This window comes from Thalassophryne amazonica, chromosome 11 (genome assembly GCF_902500255.1).
Source record: "Thalassophryne amazonica chromosome 11, fThaAma1.1, whole genome shotgun sequence".
Taxonomy (NCBI): domain Eukaryota; kingdom Metazoa; phylum Chordata; class Actinopteri; order Batrachoidiformes; family Batrachoididae; genus Thalassophryne; species Thalassophryne amazonica.
This window is the reverse complement of record NC_047113.1, coordinates 114,961,856-114,985,817: the sequence shown is the minus strand read 5'-3', so window position 1 is coordinate 114,985,817 and position 23,962 is coordinate 114,961,856. Positions and strand designations below refer to the sequence as shown.

Sequence of the window (23,962 nt, the reverse complement as noted above, 5' to 3'; positions counted from 1 at the left end):
GAGTGGCCTTTTATTGTGGGCAGTCTAAGGCACACCTGTGCACTAATCATGGTGTCTAATCAGCATCTTGATATGGCACACCTGTGAGGTGGGATGGATTATCTCAGCAAAGGAGAAGTGCTCACTATCACAGATTTAGACTGGTTTGTGAACAATATTTGAGGGAAATGGTGATATTATGTGGAAAAAGTTTTAGATCTTTGAGTTCATCTCATACAAAATGGGAGCAAAACCAAAAGTGTTGCGTTTATATTTTTGTTGAGTATATTTATAGAAGTGGAACTATTTATAGAACTATTTATATAGTGTGCCATCAAATCGTGATTTTTTTTCAATTATTTATTTATTTTACTACCTAATGTTCTTGGCATTTTGATTAAGGTGTCTGTGCATGTGTGTCTGGTGCATGTGTGTGTGACTGAGTGAGAGCTACAGAGAGAGTTGTTGTTCCTAAGACTGTTTTTTTATTGATCTGTGTGAACTTGGTGATTCATGCAAACATCCAGTGATGGATGTTTCCAGTGATGGATGTTTGCATGAATCAGGTCAGCTTTTACAGGTATCTAGGCATTTACTTAGATAACCAGTTCAGCTGGGAAACACGTTAATAACTTATGCTCTCGTTTACAGCAGAGGTTATATTTTCTGCACAGACTCAGGGTGTTTGGGGTTGATCAGAAAATCTTGTTTTTGTTTTATCAGGCTGTTTTGGAAAGCATTATCCGGTATGGGATGTCATCTTGGTACGGTAATCTCTCTGTCCAGTTAAAATCTAGGCTTGCTCGTCTGGTGAAGACTGCTATGAAAGTTATAGGGAGGATGGGAAACTCTTCCCTGCAGTCCATGTATGAACAGTCTGTTCTCAAACAAGAGCAGCGAGCTTTGTCAGATCCTTCCCACATCCTCTATCCTGAGTATGAACTCCTACCGTCTGGTAGGCGATACAGAGTCCCTCAGTGCAAATTGAATCGCTTTAAAAACTCATTTGTGCCCACATCAATTAGAGTCTTAAATATGGTTCCTGGGATAGGTAGTAGGATTGTGCGTTAATGACATGGTGGCATTGTTATTTTAGTGTTATTTATTCACTGTTAGTATTTTTCTTAACCATATGTGGGGATGGCTGTGCAATAGGGGTATGTGTTTTTAGGGATATGTGCAATATGCATGAATTATTTATGGGAAACCGCTGTGTAATAGGGGTATGTGCAATTTGGATATGTGTATTAGGGATGTGCAATATGTATGATTGATGTGTGTATTAAGTTATGTAATATGTATGAGTCATGTAATTATGGCAGTTTTACTTTTTACTTGTGCAGCTCTTGGAGTCTAAGACAAATTTCCCGGAAGGGACAATAAAGTGTATCATATCGTATCGTATCGTATCGTATGGCAAACAGGGAAATAATATGTCAGCCTTTTTCAATGTATTCTTCACAAAAGCATCGCGTTTTCTAACTGACTTCATATCAGCCAGCAAACAAACGGTTAAAAAAAAACTCGACCGGAGCAGAGGCAGTGACCGACACACCACGAGCCGTTTCCAGTGCTGTCTTGTCAAACGCACTGCATACGTTATGAAACAAGTTCACCAAGTAACTTTAAATATGACACAAACCAAAACAGAGGCGAACTGAAGAAAAATTAAGGAGCACTGACACAGCAACATGAGGCAGAGTCAAGCCAAGCACAGAGAGACAGATCCTGTGTGTGTGCCAGAAGCTGCAGAGAGACATGTCTGTGTAGGGAGGGGCGGGGGCTGTGAGTGACTGGCCAATCACAGAGCGTGAAGACAGTCAGTTAAACAATCAGGATTTTCCTTTAGCACAAGCACAGACATTGATGAGTTTTACTTGGATCCTGCTTGTGCTCGTCAAAACTGCTTTATCCGTACCGGATACTCCGTACCGGAAACAAGTATCCGGCTCAATCCTAATAGATATCAGCATGTCATGCAAGTGTGCTCTCCCCCTGCATGCCACATGCATTGGGAGAGTGTGTGGGGGGGACACACATGCACGCCACATGTGTTGGTGGGTGTGACACACACGCACACGTGCAATACACACGCAAGCCACATGTGTGTTGTTTTGCAACACATTTATGGGGGCACTTAGACAAATTTCACTGCCAGCTCGAAAGTGATCATCTGCTCACTATTTTCATGCTAACAGGGTGAATGGCCACATTTTCTAAGTGCCAGCAAGCGGTGTTGGATGTTTGTCTGTGACACCTGGAATTTGGCTGACACCTGCCACGAGAGGGATTGAATGGGTACTCTCTGTCTTTCAACCACTGGTGTGCACGAGTAGTCATAGCGACGGGTGTATGAGACGTGGGGTGTGGCTCTGATTTTTCAGGAATGGCATGCAAGTCCTCCTTCGTGCGCTAGTCGGCTTCAATCGTGTTATGTGTGAAGGGGTCATTCTTCTTTATCTTCTTCTATGCCTTAGTCTGGGTGAGAATCGTGACTGTGTGGAACTGTTTCACCACTGCGTGTATGCCATATTGGGCTACACAAATAACTGCAACTTCACTTGTGAGCAGGGTTACTCAGAGCTTGATTTTCATGAAAATGTGGCACAGTAACTTTTAAAACCGTGGCTGTTTTGTGCATTTTCCAATAAAATTACACCCAAAGGCTTATTGATGGTGAAAACATGAGGAAGGAACCACTTATTTTGGACAAAATTAAACATTTCAGGAAAATACAGTACATCCAGAAAGTATCCACAGCCCTTCACATTTTGTTATGTTACAGCCTTATTCCAAAATGGGTGAAATACATTTTTCCCTCAAAATTCCACAAACAACATACATCCAACATGACATTGTGAATTTTTTTTTTTAGATTTTTCCAATTTTATTAAAAAAAAAACAACAAAAACAAAACAAAAGAAAACAAAAAAAAAAAACTAAGAAATCACATGTACATAAGTATTCACAGCCTTTGCCATGAAACTCAAAATTAAGCTCAGGTCCATCCTGTCTCCGCTGATCATCCTTGAGATGTTTCTACAGCTTAATTGGTCAGCTTAAGTCAGTTGATTGGACATGATTTGGAAAGACACACACCTGTCTACATAAAAGGTCCCACAGTTGACAGTCAGAGCACAAACCAAGCATGAAGTCAAAGGAATTGTCTGTAGACCTCCCAGTCAGGATTGCCTGGAGGCACAAATCTGGGGAAGTGTACAGAAACATTTCTGCTGCACTGAAGGTCCCAGTGAGCACAGTAGCCTCTGTCATCCATAGAGGTTTGGCTCCACCAGGACTGGCTGCCTGTCTAAACTGAACCATTGGGGGAGAAGGGCCTTAGTTAGGAATCAGTAATCCACCAATCAGGCCTGTGTGGTAGAGTGGCCAGACAGAAGCCACTCCTTAGTAAAAGGCACGACAGCCCGTCTACAGTTTGACAAAAGGCACCTGAAGGACTCTCGGACCAGGAGAAACAAAATTCTCTGGTCTGATGAGACAAAGATTGAACTCTTTGGAGTCATGTTTGGAGGAAACCAGGCACCATCCCTACAGTGAAGCATGGTGGTGGCAGCATCATGCTGTGGGGATGTTTTTCAGCAGCACGAACTGGGAGACTTATTAGGATTAAGGGAAAGATGAATGCAGCAATGTACAGAGACATCCTGGATGAAAACCTGCTCCAGAGCACTCTTGAGCTCAGACTGGGGTGACAGTTCATATTTCAGCAGGACAATGGGCCTCATTCACCAATATCTTCTTAAGAATCTTCTTAGATTCCTTCTTAAGCTGTCCCTAAGAATGTTCTTAAGAAAACTACGTAAGATTCAACCACAGAATTGTTTGCAGCTGTGTTGTTAAATTGATAAATCCCATCTCCTCTTATATTGAAAGCACATGCCTGTTAAGCCTAATTGACATATGATTAGCATAAGTAACAGCGCATCAAATCCGACAAAAGGGCATGAGACTGCATGGCCATGAGCAGACATATATTTCATAAAGAGGAAACAAAATGCTTAAAGCAAAAAGCAAATCAATTTCAGCACAGCAGGTAAAGAGAAAACAAAGTTTTGGTATTTCAGAGGTGGAAGTACTGCTGCAGGAAATCAGCCACAAGAAGAAAATTCTATTCAGTAGCCTTAGTGCAGGTTACACCAACACAAAGCAAGCATGGGAGGCTGTCACACATGCAGTAAATGCCATATCCGGAGAAGGACAGACGGCCAAGGAGGTGAAAACAAAATGGTTTAAATGCAACACCATAAATACCATCTCAAAATCCCAACAGGAGATGCAGCGGCCTGACGGGAAAACAGCCAACACTCAAAAGCTGTCTGAGTTGGACCAGTGCAACGGGCCATCATCGGGTAGATGGCACTCTCAGGTAGGCTATGGGAAAAATCTAAATTATTTAATATTTAATTTTCCCACACCCTAATTTTTAGGAGTACCATCAACTGAGTGTCTGGATACAGACCTGAACCCCAAGGAAACTCTTCCATCCCAACCCTGTGCAGCTGCTGCTCCACTTGATTAATGTTAAAGTACATTGTACTTTAATGTACACTGTACAGTTTTTACTTTAATGTACACTGTAGAGGTTTTTTACAGTGTATACTGTACACTGTAAAAACTGATACCCCCATCACACATAGCCAGAATCATGCAGAATGGCATCAGAATGATGAATCGGCGCACATCCGAAAAGTGTCTTCAGTTCCAAAATGTTCTGACAGCCATCTGTGGAAGTCCACACAGTGGGTCAACATCAGTGGGCAGCCCTGAGTATGATGCACATGTTCAAAACCTTCCGAGCACTGTCAAGATGGGGCACTATCCGACGGCGGTCCATGTACAGTCTGAGGACCATCTGACCACAATTTACATATTCCGATAGTGGCAAAACAAGATCCGAAATGATTTGAGCACATACAAGGGAACATCAAAATGGATCTGGCATGGCAAAGACTGCCAGTATGACCTGCACATGCCACATATAATAATGTCCACCCCCGGAGCGCAAACAAACTGTTGAATTGTATGTGGCACGCTTTATCATGATAATAATTATGAATTATTATCATGTACAATGAAAGTGAACAGTGGCTGTCAAACCAAAGATCCATGGGCTACTGTCCGCACACTGCCACAAATCTAAACAGGCTGTTATATCCACAATAGCCCTTGCAGTACATATATCTGTCCATTCCTTCCTGTGGGTGACATAAGTAATGTGAATATTGTCTCCATCATAACTGTATATAACATGGGCAGCTGTGCCTCTCTGTGGTGTGCAGTAACGTGTCACTGCACACATCAGTCTCGGAGCTGAACGAATCTCACTGCTGAAATATATGATTTCCTTCTATCTCTGTAGGATATATGACATGGAACTGTTGTGCCAGGCCATGACAGCATTAATAAACATGAATCTCACCTCCAACATCAATCCAGGAGTGTTTCACTGTGTGGACGTGACGCCAGAGCGCAGCCTGTGGTTAAAATCCTCTCACCCAAAACAAAAAAAATAAGTCTTATGTGATAATCCAACCATCATGGTGTGCAGAGCTGTGCTGTGCTACTGAAGTGAGCAAAAAAGAAATTCAAGTTCCCTGGAAAGGCGCTCGGCCTGATGCATGGGACAGCATGGCCCAGTGCCAGCAAACTTTCAGACACAAGACTGAGTGATAATTGCAGCCCCATGCGTGTGCACGGAGCGCACGTGTGCCACGCACACACACATGATGTTCACTCACGGGTGTGAGGAACACAGTGCTGCCTCCCTGGTCCCGTGTTTGCCATTCAGTCCATCTGACAGCAGTCTGTGTCATCTACCTGTTGTCTACATGCGCTTTGGATGCCATCGTGCAGGTGTGGACGAGGTAATCTGGATGCATACTGAGACTGCTGGCAACGCCTCTTTTCCTCACGACTGCTTCTGATTATGGCAATATTTGCTGTGTCACGCTGGTTCCTGCACATTCTTGCTATGTGTGACGGGGACTTTAAGATCATCATCTGCCTTAAAAATGTGAGTTAATTCAACTGAATATCAGTTAACTCACCTTAAAGATGTTTTGTTTCAACTCACAATGAGTGAAGACAATCGGTAGCTTTACATTCAGATTTTGAAAACACATAAATTTGAGTGCAATATCCTAAACTTGCTACTACAAGTGGAGTAAATGAGAAGAAGTAAGTTCACTTAACTTACTGGAGCTATCATTTTTACACTGTACATTTAGTTTCTTTTCATAAAAAAAGCCTCTGTAAATGACCAAAATGTAAAATATAATAATGAACAAATATATCATAGAAATATCATGGAGATATTGTATTTTAATGAGCTTCACATCAGCAGACAGCGCAAACAATGTGACAACATGTCAACACTGAAATGTGTATAAGAGTACTCCTGAGTGTTCCTCGGATTTGTTCTTACCAAAGAACAAATCCATCCATCCATCCATCCATTTTCTTCTGCTTTATCCGGAGTCGGGTCGCGGGGGCAGCAGCTCAAGCAAAGCCGCCCAGACCTCCCGATCCACACACACCTCCCCCAGCTCCTCTGGGGGAACCCCAAGGCGTTCCCAAGTCAGCCGAGAGATGCCGTCCCCCCAGCGCGTCCTGGGTCTTCCCTGGGGCCTCCTCCCAGTGGGACGCGCCCGCAGCACCTCTCCAGCGAGGCATCCAGGGGGCATCCGGAAAAGATGCCCAAGCCACCTCAACTGACTCCTTTCGATGTGGAGGAGCAGCAGCTCGACTCCGAGCTCCTCCCGAGTGACCGAGCTCCTCACCTTATCTTTAAGGGAGCGCCCAGCCACCCTGCAGAGGAAACTCATCTCGGCCGCTTGTACTCACAATCTCGTTCTTTCGGTCATGAGCCAAATCTCATGACCATAGGTGAGGATCGGAATGTAGATCGATCGGTAAATCGAGAGCTTTGCCCCCCTACTCAGCTCTCTCTTCACCACGACGGTCTGATACAGTGACCGCATCACTGCAGATGCTGCACCGATCCGTCTATCGATCTCACGCTCCATCCGTCCCTCACTCGTGAACAAGACCCCGAGATACTTAAACTCCTCCACTTGAGGCAAGGACACTCCACCGACCTGAAGAGGGCAAGGCACCTTTTTCCGGTCGAGAACCATGGCCTCGGATTTGGAGGTGCTGATTTTCATCCCGGATGCTTCACACTCGGCTGCAAACCGCCCCAGTGCACACTGAAGGTCCTGATTTGACGAAGCCAACAGAACCACATCGTCTGCAAACAGCAGAGACGAGATTCTGTGGTTCCCAAACCAGACCCCCTCTACACCCTGGCTGTGCCTAGAAATTCTGTCCATAAAAATAATGAACAGAACCGGTGACAAAGGGCAGCCCTGGCGGAGGCCAACGTGCACTGGAAACAGGTTTGACTTACTACCGGCAATGCAAACCAAGCTCCTGCTGTGGTCGTACAGGGACCGGATAGCCCTTAACAAAGGACCCCGGACCCCGTACTCCCGGGAACTCCCCACAGGGTGCCCTGAGGGACACGGTCGAATGCCTTCTCCAGATCCACAAAACAAACGTGGACTGGTTGGGCAAACTCCCATGAACCCTCGAGCACCCGATGGAGCGTGTAGAGCTGGTCCAGTGTGCCGCGACCAGGACGACGCACACATTCACACCCTCAGGCATGCACACACAAAGACAGAGTTACACTGGATCAACCACGCACACATTCACACCTACTCAGGCACGCACGCACACAGACAGAGTTACACAGGATCAACCATGCACACATTCACACCTACTCAGGCACGCACGCACACAGACAGAGTTACACAGGATCAACCACGCACACATTCACACCTACTCAGGCACGCACACACACAGACAGAGTTACACGGGATCAACCATGCACACATTCACCCCTTCTCAGACATGCACGCGCACACAAAGAGTTACACTGGATCAACCACGCCACTCACACCTACTCAGGCATGCACACACAAAGACAGAGTTACACTGGATCAACCACGCACACATTCACACCTACTCAGGCACGCATGCACACAGAGTTACACTGAATCAACCATGCACACATTCACACCCTACTCAGGCACGCACGCACACAGACAGAGTTACACAGGATCAACCACGCACACATCACACACTACTCAGGCACGCACACACACAGACAGAGTTACACGGGATCAACCATGCACACATTCACCCCTACTCACGCACGCTTGCACACAGACAGAGTTACACGGGATCAACCACACACACATTCACCCCTACTCACGCACGCACGCACACAGACAGAGTTCCACGGATCAACCATGCACACATTCACCCCTACTCACGCACGCACGCACACAGACACAGAGGTACCAGCATTACCAACACATGCAGACCACTAACAGAACAGAGAGTGAGACACATGGTCATTCACAATCCTTCAACCAGAAACAACAGGAAAGGAAAACACTAAGACACGAAAGGACATGGGGACCAGGGACGCATCCAACCAACCCCCAGAACTGAACCCCAACAATTTAAAGTAAATTTTACTCCACACAGTTTTCAGTGTATTACAGGGCTTGTTCTATATGAGGGAATTTACAACCACAGGGAAACTTACAGAAAGATAAACAAATGTTGTGGGAGTTGTCTGTGTACAGGCTCAGGAGGAGACGGGTCAGCAGGACACGGGTGGACTGACCACTGATGGCCAGCTAAAGCTTATTTATCCTTGAGGGCAATTTGTCCTCTGCGTTTGACCCTTCCTAACTATTTATGGGCAATGAGGGGCCTGTCTTCTCCATCTGGGGATTAACGCCAGCTCTAAGGCCACTGCCTTGGTCAAGGGCAAAGGCAGGACTCCCGGGGAGGCCAGCAGGTTCTGGTCCTAAGCAAAGCAGCGTGGTCAGGGAGGGCATAGGGTAGAAGGGGCACAAGCAACACATCTGTCACAAGTGTTTTCATTCTGTGTTGTGGTCCTCGAACAGGGCATCTCCCTTCAGACACCACAAACTTTGGCCGTGAAGGACAATTTGAAGGTCCAGTCCTGGAGGAACATTGATTCTGTGACTCCATTTCTTCCTTGGTTCTCACTGAAAACAGTCGCATTTGTTGAAAATCCTGTTTCTTGGTGAGTTAGAATCAATTTTATATTTACTTTTTACACCTTTGCACTATGGGAGTTGCTCTTAATTTCTTTGTACCTTGTGTATAATGACAATAAAAAGCATTCTATTCTATTCTATTCTATTCTATATCTATACGTTTGTCTTGTCTTCTTTTCTCCAGCTAAACTCTGATTGGCACTCCCAGATCGAGCTCACCCCCCCATAATACACCTGAGGAAAAACAAAAACAATCAAAAGGAAAGTTCAAGTTGTGCTCCAGTGACAGAGACTCACAATGGAAGATGTAAAGTTTTGAAGTTAGTTCATATTTGACTTCATCACAGTCCCCAGAGCTAATTACAATTTAAAATATGGCAGCTGCAGCTTCTGCTTAGTCAGTTGATGAAATGCTTCAGCAATGACATGTGTAGGAGCCTGCGGTCCTGTCCGTCAAACCCACTTAAAATTACAAGTCCAGTAAGAAAATGCAAATCATTAATCAGCAATCTAATGTTGTGCATTCAAGTGGAGGATTGGACCAGAAACCCAACTTTCAGGTGCTGAACTCTGAACATTGAGCAAACAAATAAAATAAAACTCCTCAGTGTAAAGACAGTCTGTCAGATGTCTTCTGTTCTTTCCGACTTCTGGAACCGATGATGAGTTAAAAAAAAAATCTTTATAAATGCGAATTAAATGCACATTTCTGGATTTAATTTTTCTACCTTATTGTTTGTGTGTTCGGTTTCTGAATGATTCCATGAAGAAGCTCAGACCATAAGTTCACACCAGACCTACAAACTTTCAAACGTGTCCCTCGTCCACATGGACGCTGGTATTTGAACAGCAGAGCTATTTCGATGTATTTCGACTTTACCTCACAGTAACTGTTTGAGTCAGTCAGAATTTATATGCCATTTTCATATAGTTACAGTGTTTAAAAATAAAAGTTAAAAACAGATTTATCTTCTTTTAAGTGTTTATTCATTATCTGGCAGCACAGTGGTTTAGTGGTTAGCACTGTTGTCTCACAGCAAGAAGGTCATGGGCTCAATTCTCATCTGTGTTCTTTCTGTGTGGAGTTTGCATGTTCTTGCCGTGTCTCTGTGGGTTCCCTCTGGGTGCTTTGACTTCCTCCTACATCCAAAAACATGCAGATTAGGTGGATTGTAAGCTTTAAATTGTCTGTAGGTTTGCGTGCAGGTGTGACTCTGTTTGTTTGTCTGTCTCTGTGTCCCTGCCACAGACTGGCATCCTGTCCAGGGTGAACCCCGCCTCCTGCCCTATGACTGCTGGGACAGGCTCCAGCCATCTGTGGCCCTTATTTGGAGTAAGGGGTTGAAGATGAGTGAGTGTATTCATTATCAGATTTTGAGTGAGTCAAAGGTTTACATACACCAAGATGAACCGCTTCTTTTTGAATATACTTTTGGAACCAGTGAGTAATTCCTGTCATTTATGGTTATTTGGAGCACCCTGGCTGCATTTAAGGGTCTTCCTGTAGAATCAGCACCTTCTTGGATTTCAGAAAAAAACTGTGGCCCTTCATAAATCAGCTTGCTTCAATGCATCCATCTCCAAAAAACTCATGGTTGCACGCACAAGTGCCCAAAAATGTACCAGACATTCAGCCGTATCTTACAGCTGGTGCCACACCGTGCACACTGCAGTGCAGGAGGCACAGCTAGCATCCTGTGTGGGTGTGTGAGTTCTCTCCAGCTTCCTCTCACTTCTAAAGACATGCAGATTAGGTGAAACTGGCCACGTGTGAGAGTCTGGATGTGTTTGTCTAACTTAGGTGTCAGATTCTGTGATAGACTGGTGTCCAGTGCAGGGTGAACCCTGGACCTCTCACCCATGGGGGGCAAGCCCCCCACCGGGCTCTGCAAAATGCTCAAATTCGGGCAGATGGGCTGGGAAATTTGGGCATGGGCCAAGTAGACTCTGAATACAGAATAGAATGTAGACTTATTTTCGCAATTAATGTAAACAATCAAACCGCTATTTGGTCACCAATACAAATAAAAATATGGGTATATAAATATTAGGACCCGACCGATATGGATTTTTTGAGGCCGATGCCGTTAACAATATTTGGATGAAAAAAATGCAGATAATCCATAAATCGGCTGATTTGCCGATAGCTGATAAATCAGCCATTTTTTAAAATGTAAAATTTTTTAAAATGTTCTTTTTTGGACCCTTAACAAAAAAGGTATGAGCTAAAAGCTGAAGCTTTGTCCTCATATTGATTAACTTTATAACAGAGAAGAAATTTTAAATAAAAAAAAATGCAATCAAGAATTAAACATTTGTGAAATTAGCAAATACATATCCTTAAAAAGAGTTGTGAAATACATCTGATCTTGTACCTCTTGTTGCTGCAACTTAGATATAGGTTCAGGATAAGGATATAGATCCTTATAAACTTCCTTGTATGCTTTTGTCAGCCGATCAGTGCAGTGTGACGGTGAACTACAGGGGCCGGTGATGAACACATTTAAGCAGGGGTGTAAGCAGCTCTCAGTTGAATGGAGTCAGAGCTCCATCTACTGGACAAACGGTGCAAGGACATTTTACATTGCTGACAAACATTATTTCAGTAACTGTTCTGTTTACAAGAAATTATCGGCGTTCTATCGGCAAAATTTCGGCCAATAATGAGTACTTGAAAAGGGCTTATATCAGCCGATAATATTGGCCGGCCGATATATCGGTCAGGCTCTAATAAATATATGGTAATTTAAAGAGTCATGGGGGTTTCTGAAATTCTGGCAAATTTGGTGTCGCCCCCCCCAAATAGATCCCCACCTCCTACGCTTATGCTTTCACCCAATGACTGCTGGGATAGTCTCTGGCTCCACACATGACCCTGAACAGGACTAAACAGGTTGACAAAAATGGATGGATACAATAAAAGATCGTGGTGCAGCTGCTGCATCACCAGTCACAGCTTCCTTTTGGAACAAAGAAAGATTTTATGAAAAGAAGCTGTGAAAATTCAGTTACAGTTTACCAGACGGCACATAGGAAACCCAAGCCAGAATCTGATCTCTTTTCTTCAGTTTTTTTCTATGAAAATCTATCTGTTCCACTCCACCATTAAGTTGTCACTGGTGATGCAACACACTAACGTTGCACTGTGCAGAGTTTCTATGCATTTAACTCCTTCAGAGTTTTCTTGGTGGCTTCCCGCATTAAGCCCTGGTCCCACCAAATAATGAACAGTGAATAAAGAGCCACGCAGCATGTTTTTTTTGTTGTTGTTGTTGTTTTTTGGTACAAGAGGAGGTATTCAACAAACATGGGAGAATAGTGGCTCTGAGAGGCTCTTCAAGGCAGAATATTCAGCTAATGAGGCTCCTCTCTGAGCGTGGCCCTAATTTCAAGAAGTTAAAAATTTTGCAACAACAGTGTGGGACAGTTTGTGTATGAGGTACTATGAGGAAAATGAGGATTTTAGAGGCATTTTTGTGGTGAGGACGAGGCTGTTCAAAGCCTATTATCCGAGCACCTGGCAGCTACGAGGACAGGACAGGCTATTTTGGACAGGCCCCGCCCTCTTGTGCACTACAATTCCACCTGCTTTGCGCGCTGGATGCTGTATATGAAATAATTATTTTGTAGCGGATTAATCATTTTCTGTCAGTTTGGATGTAGAAAACATCTCTAATCGCTTCTGGAATCACAGAGGATTGTTTCATCTGGACCCTTTTTTTCCCTCTCCTGCTCCGTGAGGAACGTATTTTGAACAACTTAAACAGTAAGTGTTTGTAATGTTTTAATAGCTTGGTAAAACAGTTGCATGTTCATTCCTTTTCTATATGCAGCTGTAAAAGTATGTTTCTGATAGATTTAACATTTTGTTATAATGGATCAGATGAGCTGTGTGTGCACTGACATAGTGACTCTCACTCAAGACGAGCATTTACGCAAAACACCAGCTCACAAAAGAGTGATTTTGCCGTCAATAACAGACGAATACAAAGTTAAAGGTTTGATCAAGTTGGTGTCAAAATGACTGTGTGTTTAAAGCCACAGAATTAATAACCACACAGATCTGTTAGGGTGTGTATATAATTAAAGCAGCCACCTCATTGTGGTGTCTTTTTTTTGATGAACACACAGAACTGCTGCATTTAATGACTCTGAAACACAGGTGAACAGCAGCCTGGCGCACGGATGCACACACTGGCCAGTGTCGTGCCAAAGTAGTTATCCCTGTTAGAAATTGGATCCCCTGGCATGGGAGCGCGCATTCACTCAGTGCAGCATCTTTTTTTGGACTGCGTTTACAAAATGTGACAACATCTTGAATGGATGCTGTGAATTGAAAATCCACACGTCAAAGAGACCAAGTGTGGGAGGGCTGGAGGTTTGGACCAAACCCATACCTAAACGAGCACCAACGTTGCGTTAAATGGCGCTACATTGATCATGTGTGGCTTGACGTGGATCATATGCAGCGACACGCGCCATTGGAGGCTGGGCGGGGCTCAATGACAGGTCAGTCGTCGCTCACTAGAGACTGATACCTGGCACATGTGAGGTACAGAGAGGCACATAGAGGCACCTTAGTAGCGGATACATGACGGCTTAAAACGTGGACCATTCTTCAAATAATTCACTCAGCTTTTGAGAACTGCCTATTTGACACTGATTTATCAAACAGTACCATGATGTTTGTATTCGTTAATAACTGATGGAACTGAAGTGCACGACATATTAAGTGACTTGGAAATGTTCATGTGTCCATCCCCTGATGCGTTAAAAAAAAAACTGGCTACAAAGCGTATGATTTATACTCACAAAAATGTTGAATTTGTCCAGTTACTCATGGGCTCTGAAAATGAAGGGACTGTGGATAAAAATGTCTGTAACTCCTAAATGGTTTGTTTTTGAAATTTTCAAGTCCAGACTTAAGATGCACTTATATTCCCTTTCATATGGCTAGCATACTGGTACAATTTAGTTTTACGCTTTTTACTCTTTTAATTCATTTATTAGTAATTGGAGCAGGCCGCAGCCTCAACTTTACCTAAATTCTGGGTCTGTTAGTGAAGTTTAGGGCTAGTGGCCAGCGATCACCTTAGTATTTTTTTGTTTTTCTTGTTGCTTAATGCTGACAAATTACACTGTATTTCTTGTCTTTCTGATGCCTGATTCTGTTTTTTCTCTCTGTTTAAGGTGCAGCTCCATCCAGAGATGGGAGTTGTATTTCTGTTAGTGATCCTCCTGTCCTGTGCGCCAACAGCATTTCTTGTATATTCATCCATGAATTGTTCTGTGAATTGTTCTGTAATTTATGTCTGTATCATGGCCCAAGCAGAGGGTCACCCCTTTGAGTCTGGTCTGCTTGAGGTTTCTTCCTCAGAGGGAGTTTTTCCTTACCACTGTTGCTCTGGGGGTTGGTAAGTTTAGACCTTACCTGTGTGAAGCGCCTTGAGGCAACTCTGTTGTGATTTGGCGCGATATACGAGATCTATTAGAAAAGAAACCGACCGTTTTATTTTTTTAAAAAACTATATGAATTTGATTCATATGTTTTTACATCAGCCAAACTTGAACCTTCGTGCGCATGCGTGAGTTTTTCCACGCCTGTCGGTGACATCATTCGCCTGTGAGCACGCCTTGTGGGAGGAGTGGTCCAGCCCCCTCATCGGATTTTCATTGTCTGAGAAGTTGCTGAGAGACTGGCGCTGTGCTTCATCAAACTTTTTTCAAAAACTGTGAGGCACATCCAAGTGGATACCATTTGACAAATTAAGCTGGTTTTCTGTGAACATTTTAACGGCTGATGAGAGATTTTGGATTGTTTCTATCGCTGTAAGGACTTCCCACGGAGTGGGATGTCGCGCAGCGCTCCGAGGCGACATCGTCATCCTGTTTCAAGCTGAAAACCTCCAAAATTAAGCCTCTGTTGACCCAGAACGTCGTGAGAGAACAGAGAACTTTCAGAAGAGGGTCGGAATCAGCAGTTTATCCGGACATTCCACTGTTAAAGGAGAGTTTTTTAATGAAAGACGTGCGGGCGGATTGCAGCGTCGGCTCGCAGCCGGCACAGCGCGCCCGTCACAGGAAAAACACCTCCGTGTTGATAACCATTTGTAAAATCCAGGCGGCTTTTGGTGGCTTTCAGTTGAGTGAGTATCTGAGAAATTGTTTAACAGCAGGGCGTGTTCCAACTTGTCCTTAAGGCTTCCAACGGAGGTGCTTTTCCTGTGGCGGGTGCGCTGCGCTGGCTGCGAGCCGACGCGCCAATCCGTCCGCACGTCTTTCATTAAAACAATCTCCTTTAACAGTGGAATGTCCGGATAAACTGCTGATTCCGACCTCTTCTGAAAGTTCTCTGTTCTCTCACGACGTCCTGGGTCAACAGAGGCTTAAATTTGGAGGTTTTCAGCTTGAAACAGGATGACGACATCGCCTCGGAGCGCTGCGCGACATCCCACTCCGTGGGAAGTCCTTACAGCGATAGAAACAATCCAAAATCTCTCATCAGCCGTTAAAATTTTCACCGAAAACCAGCTTAATTTGTCGAATGGTGTCCACTCGGATGTGCCTCACAGTTTGGAAAAAATTTTTGATGAAGCACATCGCCAGTCTCTCAGCAACTTCTCAGACAAAGGAATTCCGACGAGGGGGCTGGACCACTCCTCCCACAAGGCGTGCTCATAGGTGAATGACATCACCGACAGGCGTGAAAAAACTCTCGCATGCCCATGAGGGTTCAAGCTTGGCTGATGTAATCACACGTGATTCAAATCCATGTTTTTTTTTTTTAATAATAAGTTTGGATACTTTTCTAATAGACCTCGTAAATGAAAATAAATTGAAATAAATAAATAAATAAATTGAAAAATTCTTAATTAAAACTGACATTCGATGTTTCAGCTCCATTGTGGAGGTGTACAGAAAGAAAATAAACACGGTGTCTGGACAGACCTGGACCTGTGTTTAGGTATAATGCGCCGTGTTTAGTGCTAACACTTGGATTGCTTCTCGCTCCCTCAGTGATATTTCGTGTTTTTGTGTTTTTCACAGTGTTGTTAACTCTTTGATGGGCATCACACCTCAGCATACCCTAAATACTGCCTCCACAATCCTTTCAGCGCCTGCCGCGCCTTGTTTGTTGGCCTGCTTAGCTTTCTCCTCGCCTTTCCTCCTGCTTTCATTAATGTTGGCTGTCTGCCCCTCGTGAACCCGCCTCCACCGCCGCCTCTCTCACCCCCACTTTCTCTCCGCTGCCTGCTTTGCCCCTTGTGAACTGTGTAAAATATAGATTAGTTTAGAAATTCATTAGCCTAGTCGTTATCTGTCATTGGCGTGCACCACACCATAACAAGCCCCCAGGGTGAGCTGGGGGGCAGATGGGGGGGGAGGCTGAGATAAGCAATGACTTCCTATTTTTCATGGTGTCAAAGTGAGAAAAGGCTGGAAGAAACTTAATAGAAAGAATGTGCAACAGCAACAGATATAAATAGGTGGCGGGGGTACTGAGGCTGTGAAGGGTGATGGATGCAGCAGCAGGCGCAGACAGCACTCTGAACATCTGTTTGCATGCTGCACATTCAGATCATACGGACACACATGCAATTTACCAACACGCAGCGGCGTGGTGAGGCAGACTGTGTCAGAAGTCCAGCTGTTCACTCACTGATGGATTCGTTTCCGTGGCTGTTGTGAGCAGCATATGTCACCGGCATCGCCAAAAAGAAAACTCTCAAGACAAGAGTGTCTCTTTATTACTGCTTTCATCAGCGCTGCTGCACATTTGATCCTCACTTCCTATGACAGGCTGCACGACACCAACGGAGCACATGCTCAAAGTGAAATAAACAACGCTCCGTCTGTGTGTGTGTGTGTGTGTGTGTGTGTGTGTGTGTGTGTGTGTGTGTGTGTGTGTGTGTGTGTGTGTGTGTGTGTGTGTGTGTGTGTGTGTGTGCACATGGATGAAATCGGGACTTTGGATTAACCTGCTGTCACTTCAGTACAAGACAAACGGAGGCACAGCTTAATTCAAAATACATTCTTCTTTCAGTCGAACAAGCCAGCAAAGACGTTTGTTGTTCTCCCAGAGAGCAGCAGCCACAGCTTTGCTTCTGAAACCACTCAAATGTAATAAGTGTTCTAATGGAAACGTTTGGGCACAAACCATTCATCTGGAGAAAACACAATGTGCATTATAATATGACAGCAGACATCACAGAAAATGCACTGTTGAAAAGCTCTGCCCCCAATTATTTTATTTTGAGATGGTTTGTTGTTGTTCCTTCTGCAATTTGGAGGTAATTAATCATCTAAATTTTTCATTTTTACCATATCAGTAGACTGGACTCTGGGGTTGTGAGCAAACTCCTAATTGGGCCTCAAAGAGAGAAGAAACATTTCTTCAGCTGTTTGCACAGATGTGATTGTGTGTAGTTATGAAGTTGCAAACTTCTCCGTGCCCATTAAGCACATACACAGGAAATACACAAACCAAATTCATTTGTATGTTTGAAGTTGCATCCCAGGAAAACGTGCGTGTGTGCTGCAGAACAAAGTACCAGAGGACTTTATTCTGCTGGAATCAGAAACAGTCAAAGCGTGTACATTTAATGATTTAGTGGTGACAAGGAACAAATGAGAGGAAGAAGCTGGAGGAAAGCTGTTGACTGGATCATGGTGGTGAATCTGCACTGTGAACAGCTGCACAACACTGAAATTACTCCTTTGAAATGAATAAAATTCTCTTTCCCTGTCATCAAACAATGGGATTTCATTCTGTTTGAAATAACTTTATAATACATGTACGTGGTTCATTTAGATTTTATTATTTTGGTCATTTCTTCCAGAGGTCTGGTTCTCTGAGGTCAGAGTGATGTGGACCCGATTAGACACAGACACAGATTAAGCATCCAAACACTATTCCTCCTTTAGGGCCCCTTCACTCAAAACACGAAAGACACAGAAACTAAGAAAATCCACCAACCAGACACGGAATGTGAAACAACAACAACAACATCAACCTGCTGTCGTGAGGAACACGAGCAGCTGGAACGTGTTGCTCCACATCGTGCTGCTGATGTGGAGAAAAATAAAATAAAAAACACCTGATATTAGGGATGAGCGAGTACACCACTGTCTGCATCTGTATCTGTTCAACCATCTAAATGATGTGTAGCTGTACTCGGAGTGGGCGGGGCCTAAAATAGAAGGGGGCATGGTTTAACTGGAAATGGGTGGGGCTTACATCTGTACATTATTTTAAGTCTGAAACTGATCAGGAATGATCAGAAGTTGCTATATTTATTGTTTATTTGAAAATTATTTACAACTTCAGAATTGACATTCAAATCAATGTTTTTGATCACAAAAGTAAGAGAACTATTTACAGAACAAGTTTTTTTATGAACTCAGAACATGAATGTTCTCAAGTGTATGAATAATATTTACAGAACAGCCTCAGAAATGAGATTCAGTGTTTTTGATTACAATAGAAAAGGAACTATACTGAACAAAAATATAAACGCAACACTTTTGGTTTTGCTCCCATTTTGTATGAGATGAACTCAAAGATCTAAAACTTTTTCCACATACACAATATCACCATTTCCCTCAAATATTGTTCACAAACCAGTCTAAATCTGTGATAGTGAGCACTTCTCCTTTGCTGAGATAATCCATCCCACCTCACAGGTGTGCCATATCAAGATGCTGATTAGACACCATGATTAGTGCACAGGTGTGCCTTAGACTGCCCACAATAAAAGGCCACTCTGAAAGGTGCAGTTTTGTTTGATTGGGGGGGGATACCAGTCAGTATCTGGTGTGACCACCATTTGCCTCATGCAGTGCAACACATCTCCTTCGCATCATCCGTGAAGAGAACACCTCTCCAACGTGCCAAACACCAGCGAATGTGAGCATTTGCCCACTCAAGTCGGTTACAACGACGAACTGGAGTCAGGTCGAGACCCTGATGAGGACGATGAGCATGCAGATGAGCTTCCCTGAGACGGTTTCTGACAGTTTGTGCAGAAATTCTTTGGTTATGCAAACCGATTGTTTCAGCAGCTGTCTGAGTGGCTGGTCTCAGACGATCTTGGAGGTGAACATGCTGGATGTGGAGGTCCTGGGCTGGGGTGGTTACACGTGGTCTGTGGTTGTGAGGCTGGTTGGATGTACTGCCAAATTCTCTGAAACGCCTTTGGAGACGGCTTATGGTAGAGAAATGAACATTCAATAGACGAGCAACAGCTCTGGTTGACATTCCTGCTGTCAGCATGCCAATTGCACGCTCCCTCAAATCTTGTAACATCTGTGGCATTGTGCTGTGTGATAAAACTGCACCTTTCAGAGTGGCCTTTTATTGTGGGCAGTCTAAGGCACACCTGTGCACTAATCATGGTGTCTAATCAGCATCTTGATATGGCACACCTGTGAGGTGGGATGGATTATCTCAGCAAAGGAGAAGTGCTCACTATCACAGATTTAGACTGGTTTGTGAACAATATTTGAGGGAAATGGTGATATTATGTGGAAAAAGTTTTAGATCTTTGAGTTCATCTCATACAAAATGGGAGCAAAACCAAAAGTGTTGCGTTTATATTTTTGTTGAGTATATTTATAGAAGTGGAACTATTTATAGAACTATTTATATAGTGTGTGCCATCAAATCGTGATTTTTTTTCAATTATTTATTTATTTTTACTACCTAATGTTCTTGGCATTTTGATTAAGGTGTCTGTGCATGTGTGTCTGTGTGCATGTGTGTGTGACTGAGTGAGAGCTACAGAGAGAGTTGTTGTTCCTAAGACTGTTTTTTTATTGATCTGTGTGAACTTGGTGATTCATGCAAACATCCAGTGATGGATGTTTCCAGTGATGGATGTTTGCATGTTTCCAGTGATGGATGTTTGCATGAATCAGGTCAGCTTTTACAGGTATCTAGGCATTTACTTAGATAACCAGTTCAGCTGGGAAACACGTTAATAACTTATGCTCTCGTTTACAGCAGAGGTTATATTTTCTGCACAGACTCAGGGTGTTTGGGGTTGATCAGAAAATCTTGTTTTTGTTTTATCAGGCTGTTTTGGAAAGCATTATCCGGTATGGGATGTCATCTTGGTACGGTAATCTCTCTGTCCAGTTAAAATCTAGGCTTGCTCGTCTGGTGAAGACTGCTATGAAAGTTATAGGGAGGATGGGAAACTCTTCCCTGCAGTCCATGTATGAACAGTCTGTTCTCAAACAAGAGCAGCGAGCTTTGTCAGATCCTTCCCACATCCTCTATCCTGAGTATGAACTCCTACCGTCTGGTAGGCGATACAGAGTCCCTCAGTGCAAATTGAATCGCTTTAAAAACTCATTTGTGCCCACATCAATTAGAGTCTTAAATATGGTTCCTGGGATAGGTAGTAGGATTGTGCGTTAATGACATGGTGGCATTGTTATTTTAGTGTTATTTATTCACTGTTAGTATTTTTCTTAACCATATGTGGGAGATGGCTGTGCAATAGGGGTATGTGTTTTTAGGGATATGTGCAATATGCATGAATTATTTATGGGAAACCGCTGTGTAATAGGGGTATGTGCAATTTGGATATGTGTATTAGGGATGTGCAATATGTATGATTGATGTGTGTATTAAGTTATGTAATATGTATGAGTCATGTAATTATGGCAGTTTTACTTTTTACTTGTGCAGCTCTTGGAGTCTAAGACAAATTTCCCGGAAGGGACAATAAAGTGTATCATATCGTATCGTATCGTATCGTATGGCAAACAGGGAAATAATATGTCAGCCTTTTTCAATGTATTCTTCACAAAAGCACCGCGTTTTCTAACTGACTTCATATCAGCCAGCAAACAAACGGTTAAAAAAAAACTCGACCGGAGCAGAGGCAGTGACCGACACACCACGAGCCGTTTCCAGTGCTGTCTTGTCAAACGCACTGCATACGTTATGAAACAAGTTCACCAAGTAACTTTAAATATGACACAAACCAAAACAGAGGCGAACTGAAGAAAAATTAAGGAGCACTGACACAGCAACATGAGGCAGAGTCAAGCCAAGCACAGAGAGACAGATCCTGTGTGTGTGCCAGAAGCTGCAGAGAGACATGTCTGTGTAGGGAGGGGCGGGGGGCTGTGAGTGACTGGCCAATCACAGAGCGTGAAGACAGTCAGTTAAACAATCAGGATTTTCCTTTAGCACAAGCACAGACATTGATGAGTTTTACTTGGATCCTGCTTGTGCTCGTCAAAACTGCTTTATCCGTACCGGATACTCCGTACCGGAAACAAGTATCCGGCTCAATCCTAATAGATATCAGCATGTCATGCAAGTGTGCTCTCCCCCTGCATGCCACATGCATTGGGAGAGTGTGTGGGGGGGTGACACACATGCACGCCACATGTGTTGGGTGGGTGTGACACACACGCACACGTGCAATACACACGCAAGCCACATGTGTGTTGTTTTGCAACATTTATGGGGGCACTTAGACAAATTTCACTGCCAGCTCGAAAGTGATCATCTGCTCACTATTTTCATGCTAACAGGGTGAATGGCCACACATTTTCTAAGTGCCAGCAAGCGGTGTTGGATGTTTGTCTGTGACACCTGGAATTTGGCTGACACCTGCCACGAGAGGGATTGAATGGGTACTCTCTGTCTTTCAACCACTGGTGTGCACGAGTAGTCATAGCGACGGGTGTATGAGACGTGGGGTGTGGCTCTGATTTTTCAGGAATGGCATGCAAGTCCTCCTTCGTGCGCTAGTCGGCTTCAATCGTGTTATGTGTGAAGGGGTCATTCTTCTTTATCTTCTTCTATGCCTTAGTCTGGGTGAGAATCGTGACTGTGTGGAACTGTTTCACCACTGCGTGTATGCCATATTGGGCTACACAAATAACTGCAACTTCACTTGTGAGCAGGGTTACTCAGAGCTTGATTTTCATGAAAATGTGGCACAGTAACTTTTAAAAACCGTGGCTGTTTTTGTGCATTTTCCAATAAAATTACACCCAAAGGCTTATTGATGGTGAAAACATGAGGAAGGAACCACTTATTTTGGACAAAATTAAACATTTCAGGAAAATACAGTACATCCAGAAAGTATCCACAGCCCTTCACATTTTGTTATGTTACAGCCTTATTCCAAAATGGGTGAAATACATTTTTCCCTCAAAATTCCACAAACAACATACATCCAACATGACATTGTGAATTTTTTTTTTTAGATTTTTCCAATTTTATTAAAAAAGAAAACAACAAAAACAAAACAAAAGAAAACAAAAAAAAAAAAACTAAGAAATCACATGTACATAAGTATTCACAGCCTTTGCCATGAAACTCAAAATTAAGCTCAGGTCCATCCTGTCTCCGCTGATCATCCTTGAGATGTTTCTACAGCTTAATTGGTCAGCTTAAGTCAGTTGATTGGACATGATTTGGAAAGACACACACCTGTCTACATAAAAGGTCCCACAGTTGACAGTCAGAGCACAAACCAAGCATGAAGTCAAAGGAATTGTCTGTAGACCTCCCAGTCAGGATTGCCTGGAGGCACAAATCTGGGGAAGTGTACAGAAACATTTCTGCTGCACTGAAGGTCCCAGTGAGCACAGTAGCCTCTGTCATCCATAGAGGTTTGGCTCCACCAGGACTGGCTGCCTGTCTAAACTGAACCATTGGGGGAGAAGGGCCTTAGTTAGGAATCAGTAATCCACCAATCAGGCCTGTGTGGGTAGAGTGGCCAGACAGAAGCCACTCCTTAGTAAAAGGCACGACAGCCCGTCTACAGTTGACAAAAGGCACCTGAAGGACTCTCGGACCAGGAGAAACAAAATTCTCTGGTCTGATGAGACAAAGATTGAACTCTTTGGAGTCATGTTTGGAGGGAAACCAGGCACCATCCCTACAGTGAAGCATGGTGGTGGCAGCATCATGCTGTGGGGATGTTTTTCAGCAGCACGAACTGGGAGACTTATTAGGATTAAGGGAAAGATGAATGCAGCAATGTACAGAGACATCCTGGATGAAAACCTGCTCCAGAGCACTCTTGAGCTCAGACTGGGGTGACAGTTCATATTTCAGCAGGACAATGGGCCTCATTCACCAATATCTTCTTAAGAATCTTCTTAGATTCCTTCTTAAGCTGTCCCTAAGAATGTTCTTAAGAAAACTACGTAAGATTCAACCACAGAATTGTTTGCAGCTGTGTTGTTAAATTGATAAATCCCATCTCCTCTTATATTGAAAGCACATGCCTGTTAAGCCTAATTGACATATGATTAGCATAAGTAACAGCGCATCAAATCCGACAAAAGGGCATGAGACTGCATGGCCATGAGCAGACATATATTTCATAAAGCGGAAACAAATGCTTAAAGCAAAAAGCAAATCAATTTCAGCACAGCAGGTAAAGAGGAAAACAAAGTTTTGGTATTTCAGAGGTGGAAGTACTGCTGCAGGAAATCAGCCACAAGAAGAAAATTCTATTCAGTAGCCTTAGTGCAGGTTACACCAACACAAAGCAAGCATGGGAGGCTGTCACACATGCAGTAAATGCCATATCCGGAGAAGGACAGACGGCCAAGGAGGTGAAAACAAAATGGTTTAAATGCAACACCATAAATACCATCTCAAAATCCCAACAGGAGATGCAGCGGCCTGACGGGAAAACAGCCAACACTCAAAAGCTGTCTGAGTTGGACCAGTGCAACGGGCCATCATCGGGTAGATGGCACTCTCAGGTAGGCTATGGGAAAAATCTAAATTATTTAATATTTAATTTTCCCACACCCTAATTTTTAGGAGTACCATCAACTGAGTGTCTGGATACAGACCTGAACCCCAAGGAAACTCT

General features: G+C 43.6%; 1 long non-coding RNA gene across 1 annotated transcript; it reads left to right on the top strand.

Annotated features, from left to right (window-relative positions):
• The first annotated feature begins 4,061 nt into the window (after positions 1-4,061).
• LOC117520659 lies at positions 4,062-23,271 on the top strand. Its single transcript, XR_004563722.1, has 3 exons — positions 4,062-4,072; positions 14,059-14,065; positions 23,194-23,271. It is a non-coding gene; the product is annotated as an uncharacterized LOC117520659 (long non-coding RNA).
• Positions 23,272-23,962: the final 691 nt, after the last annotated feature.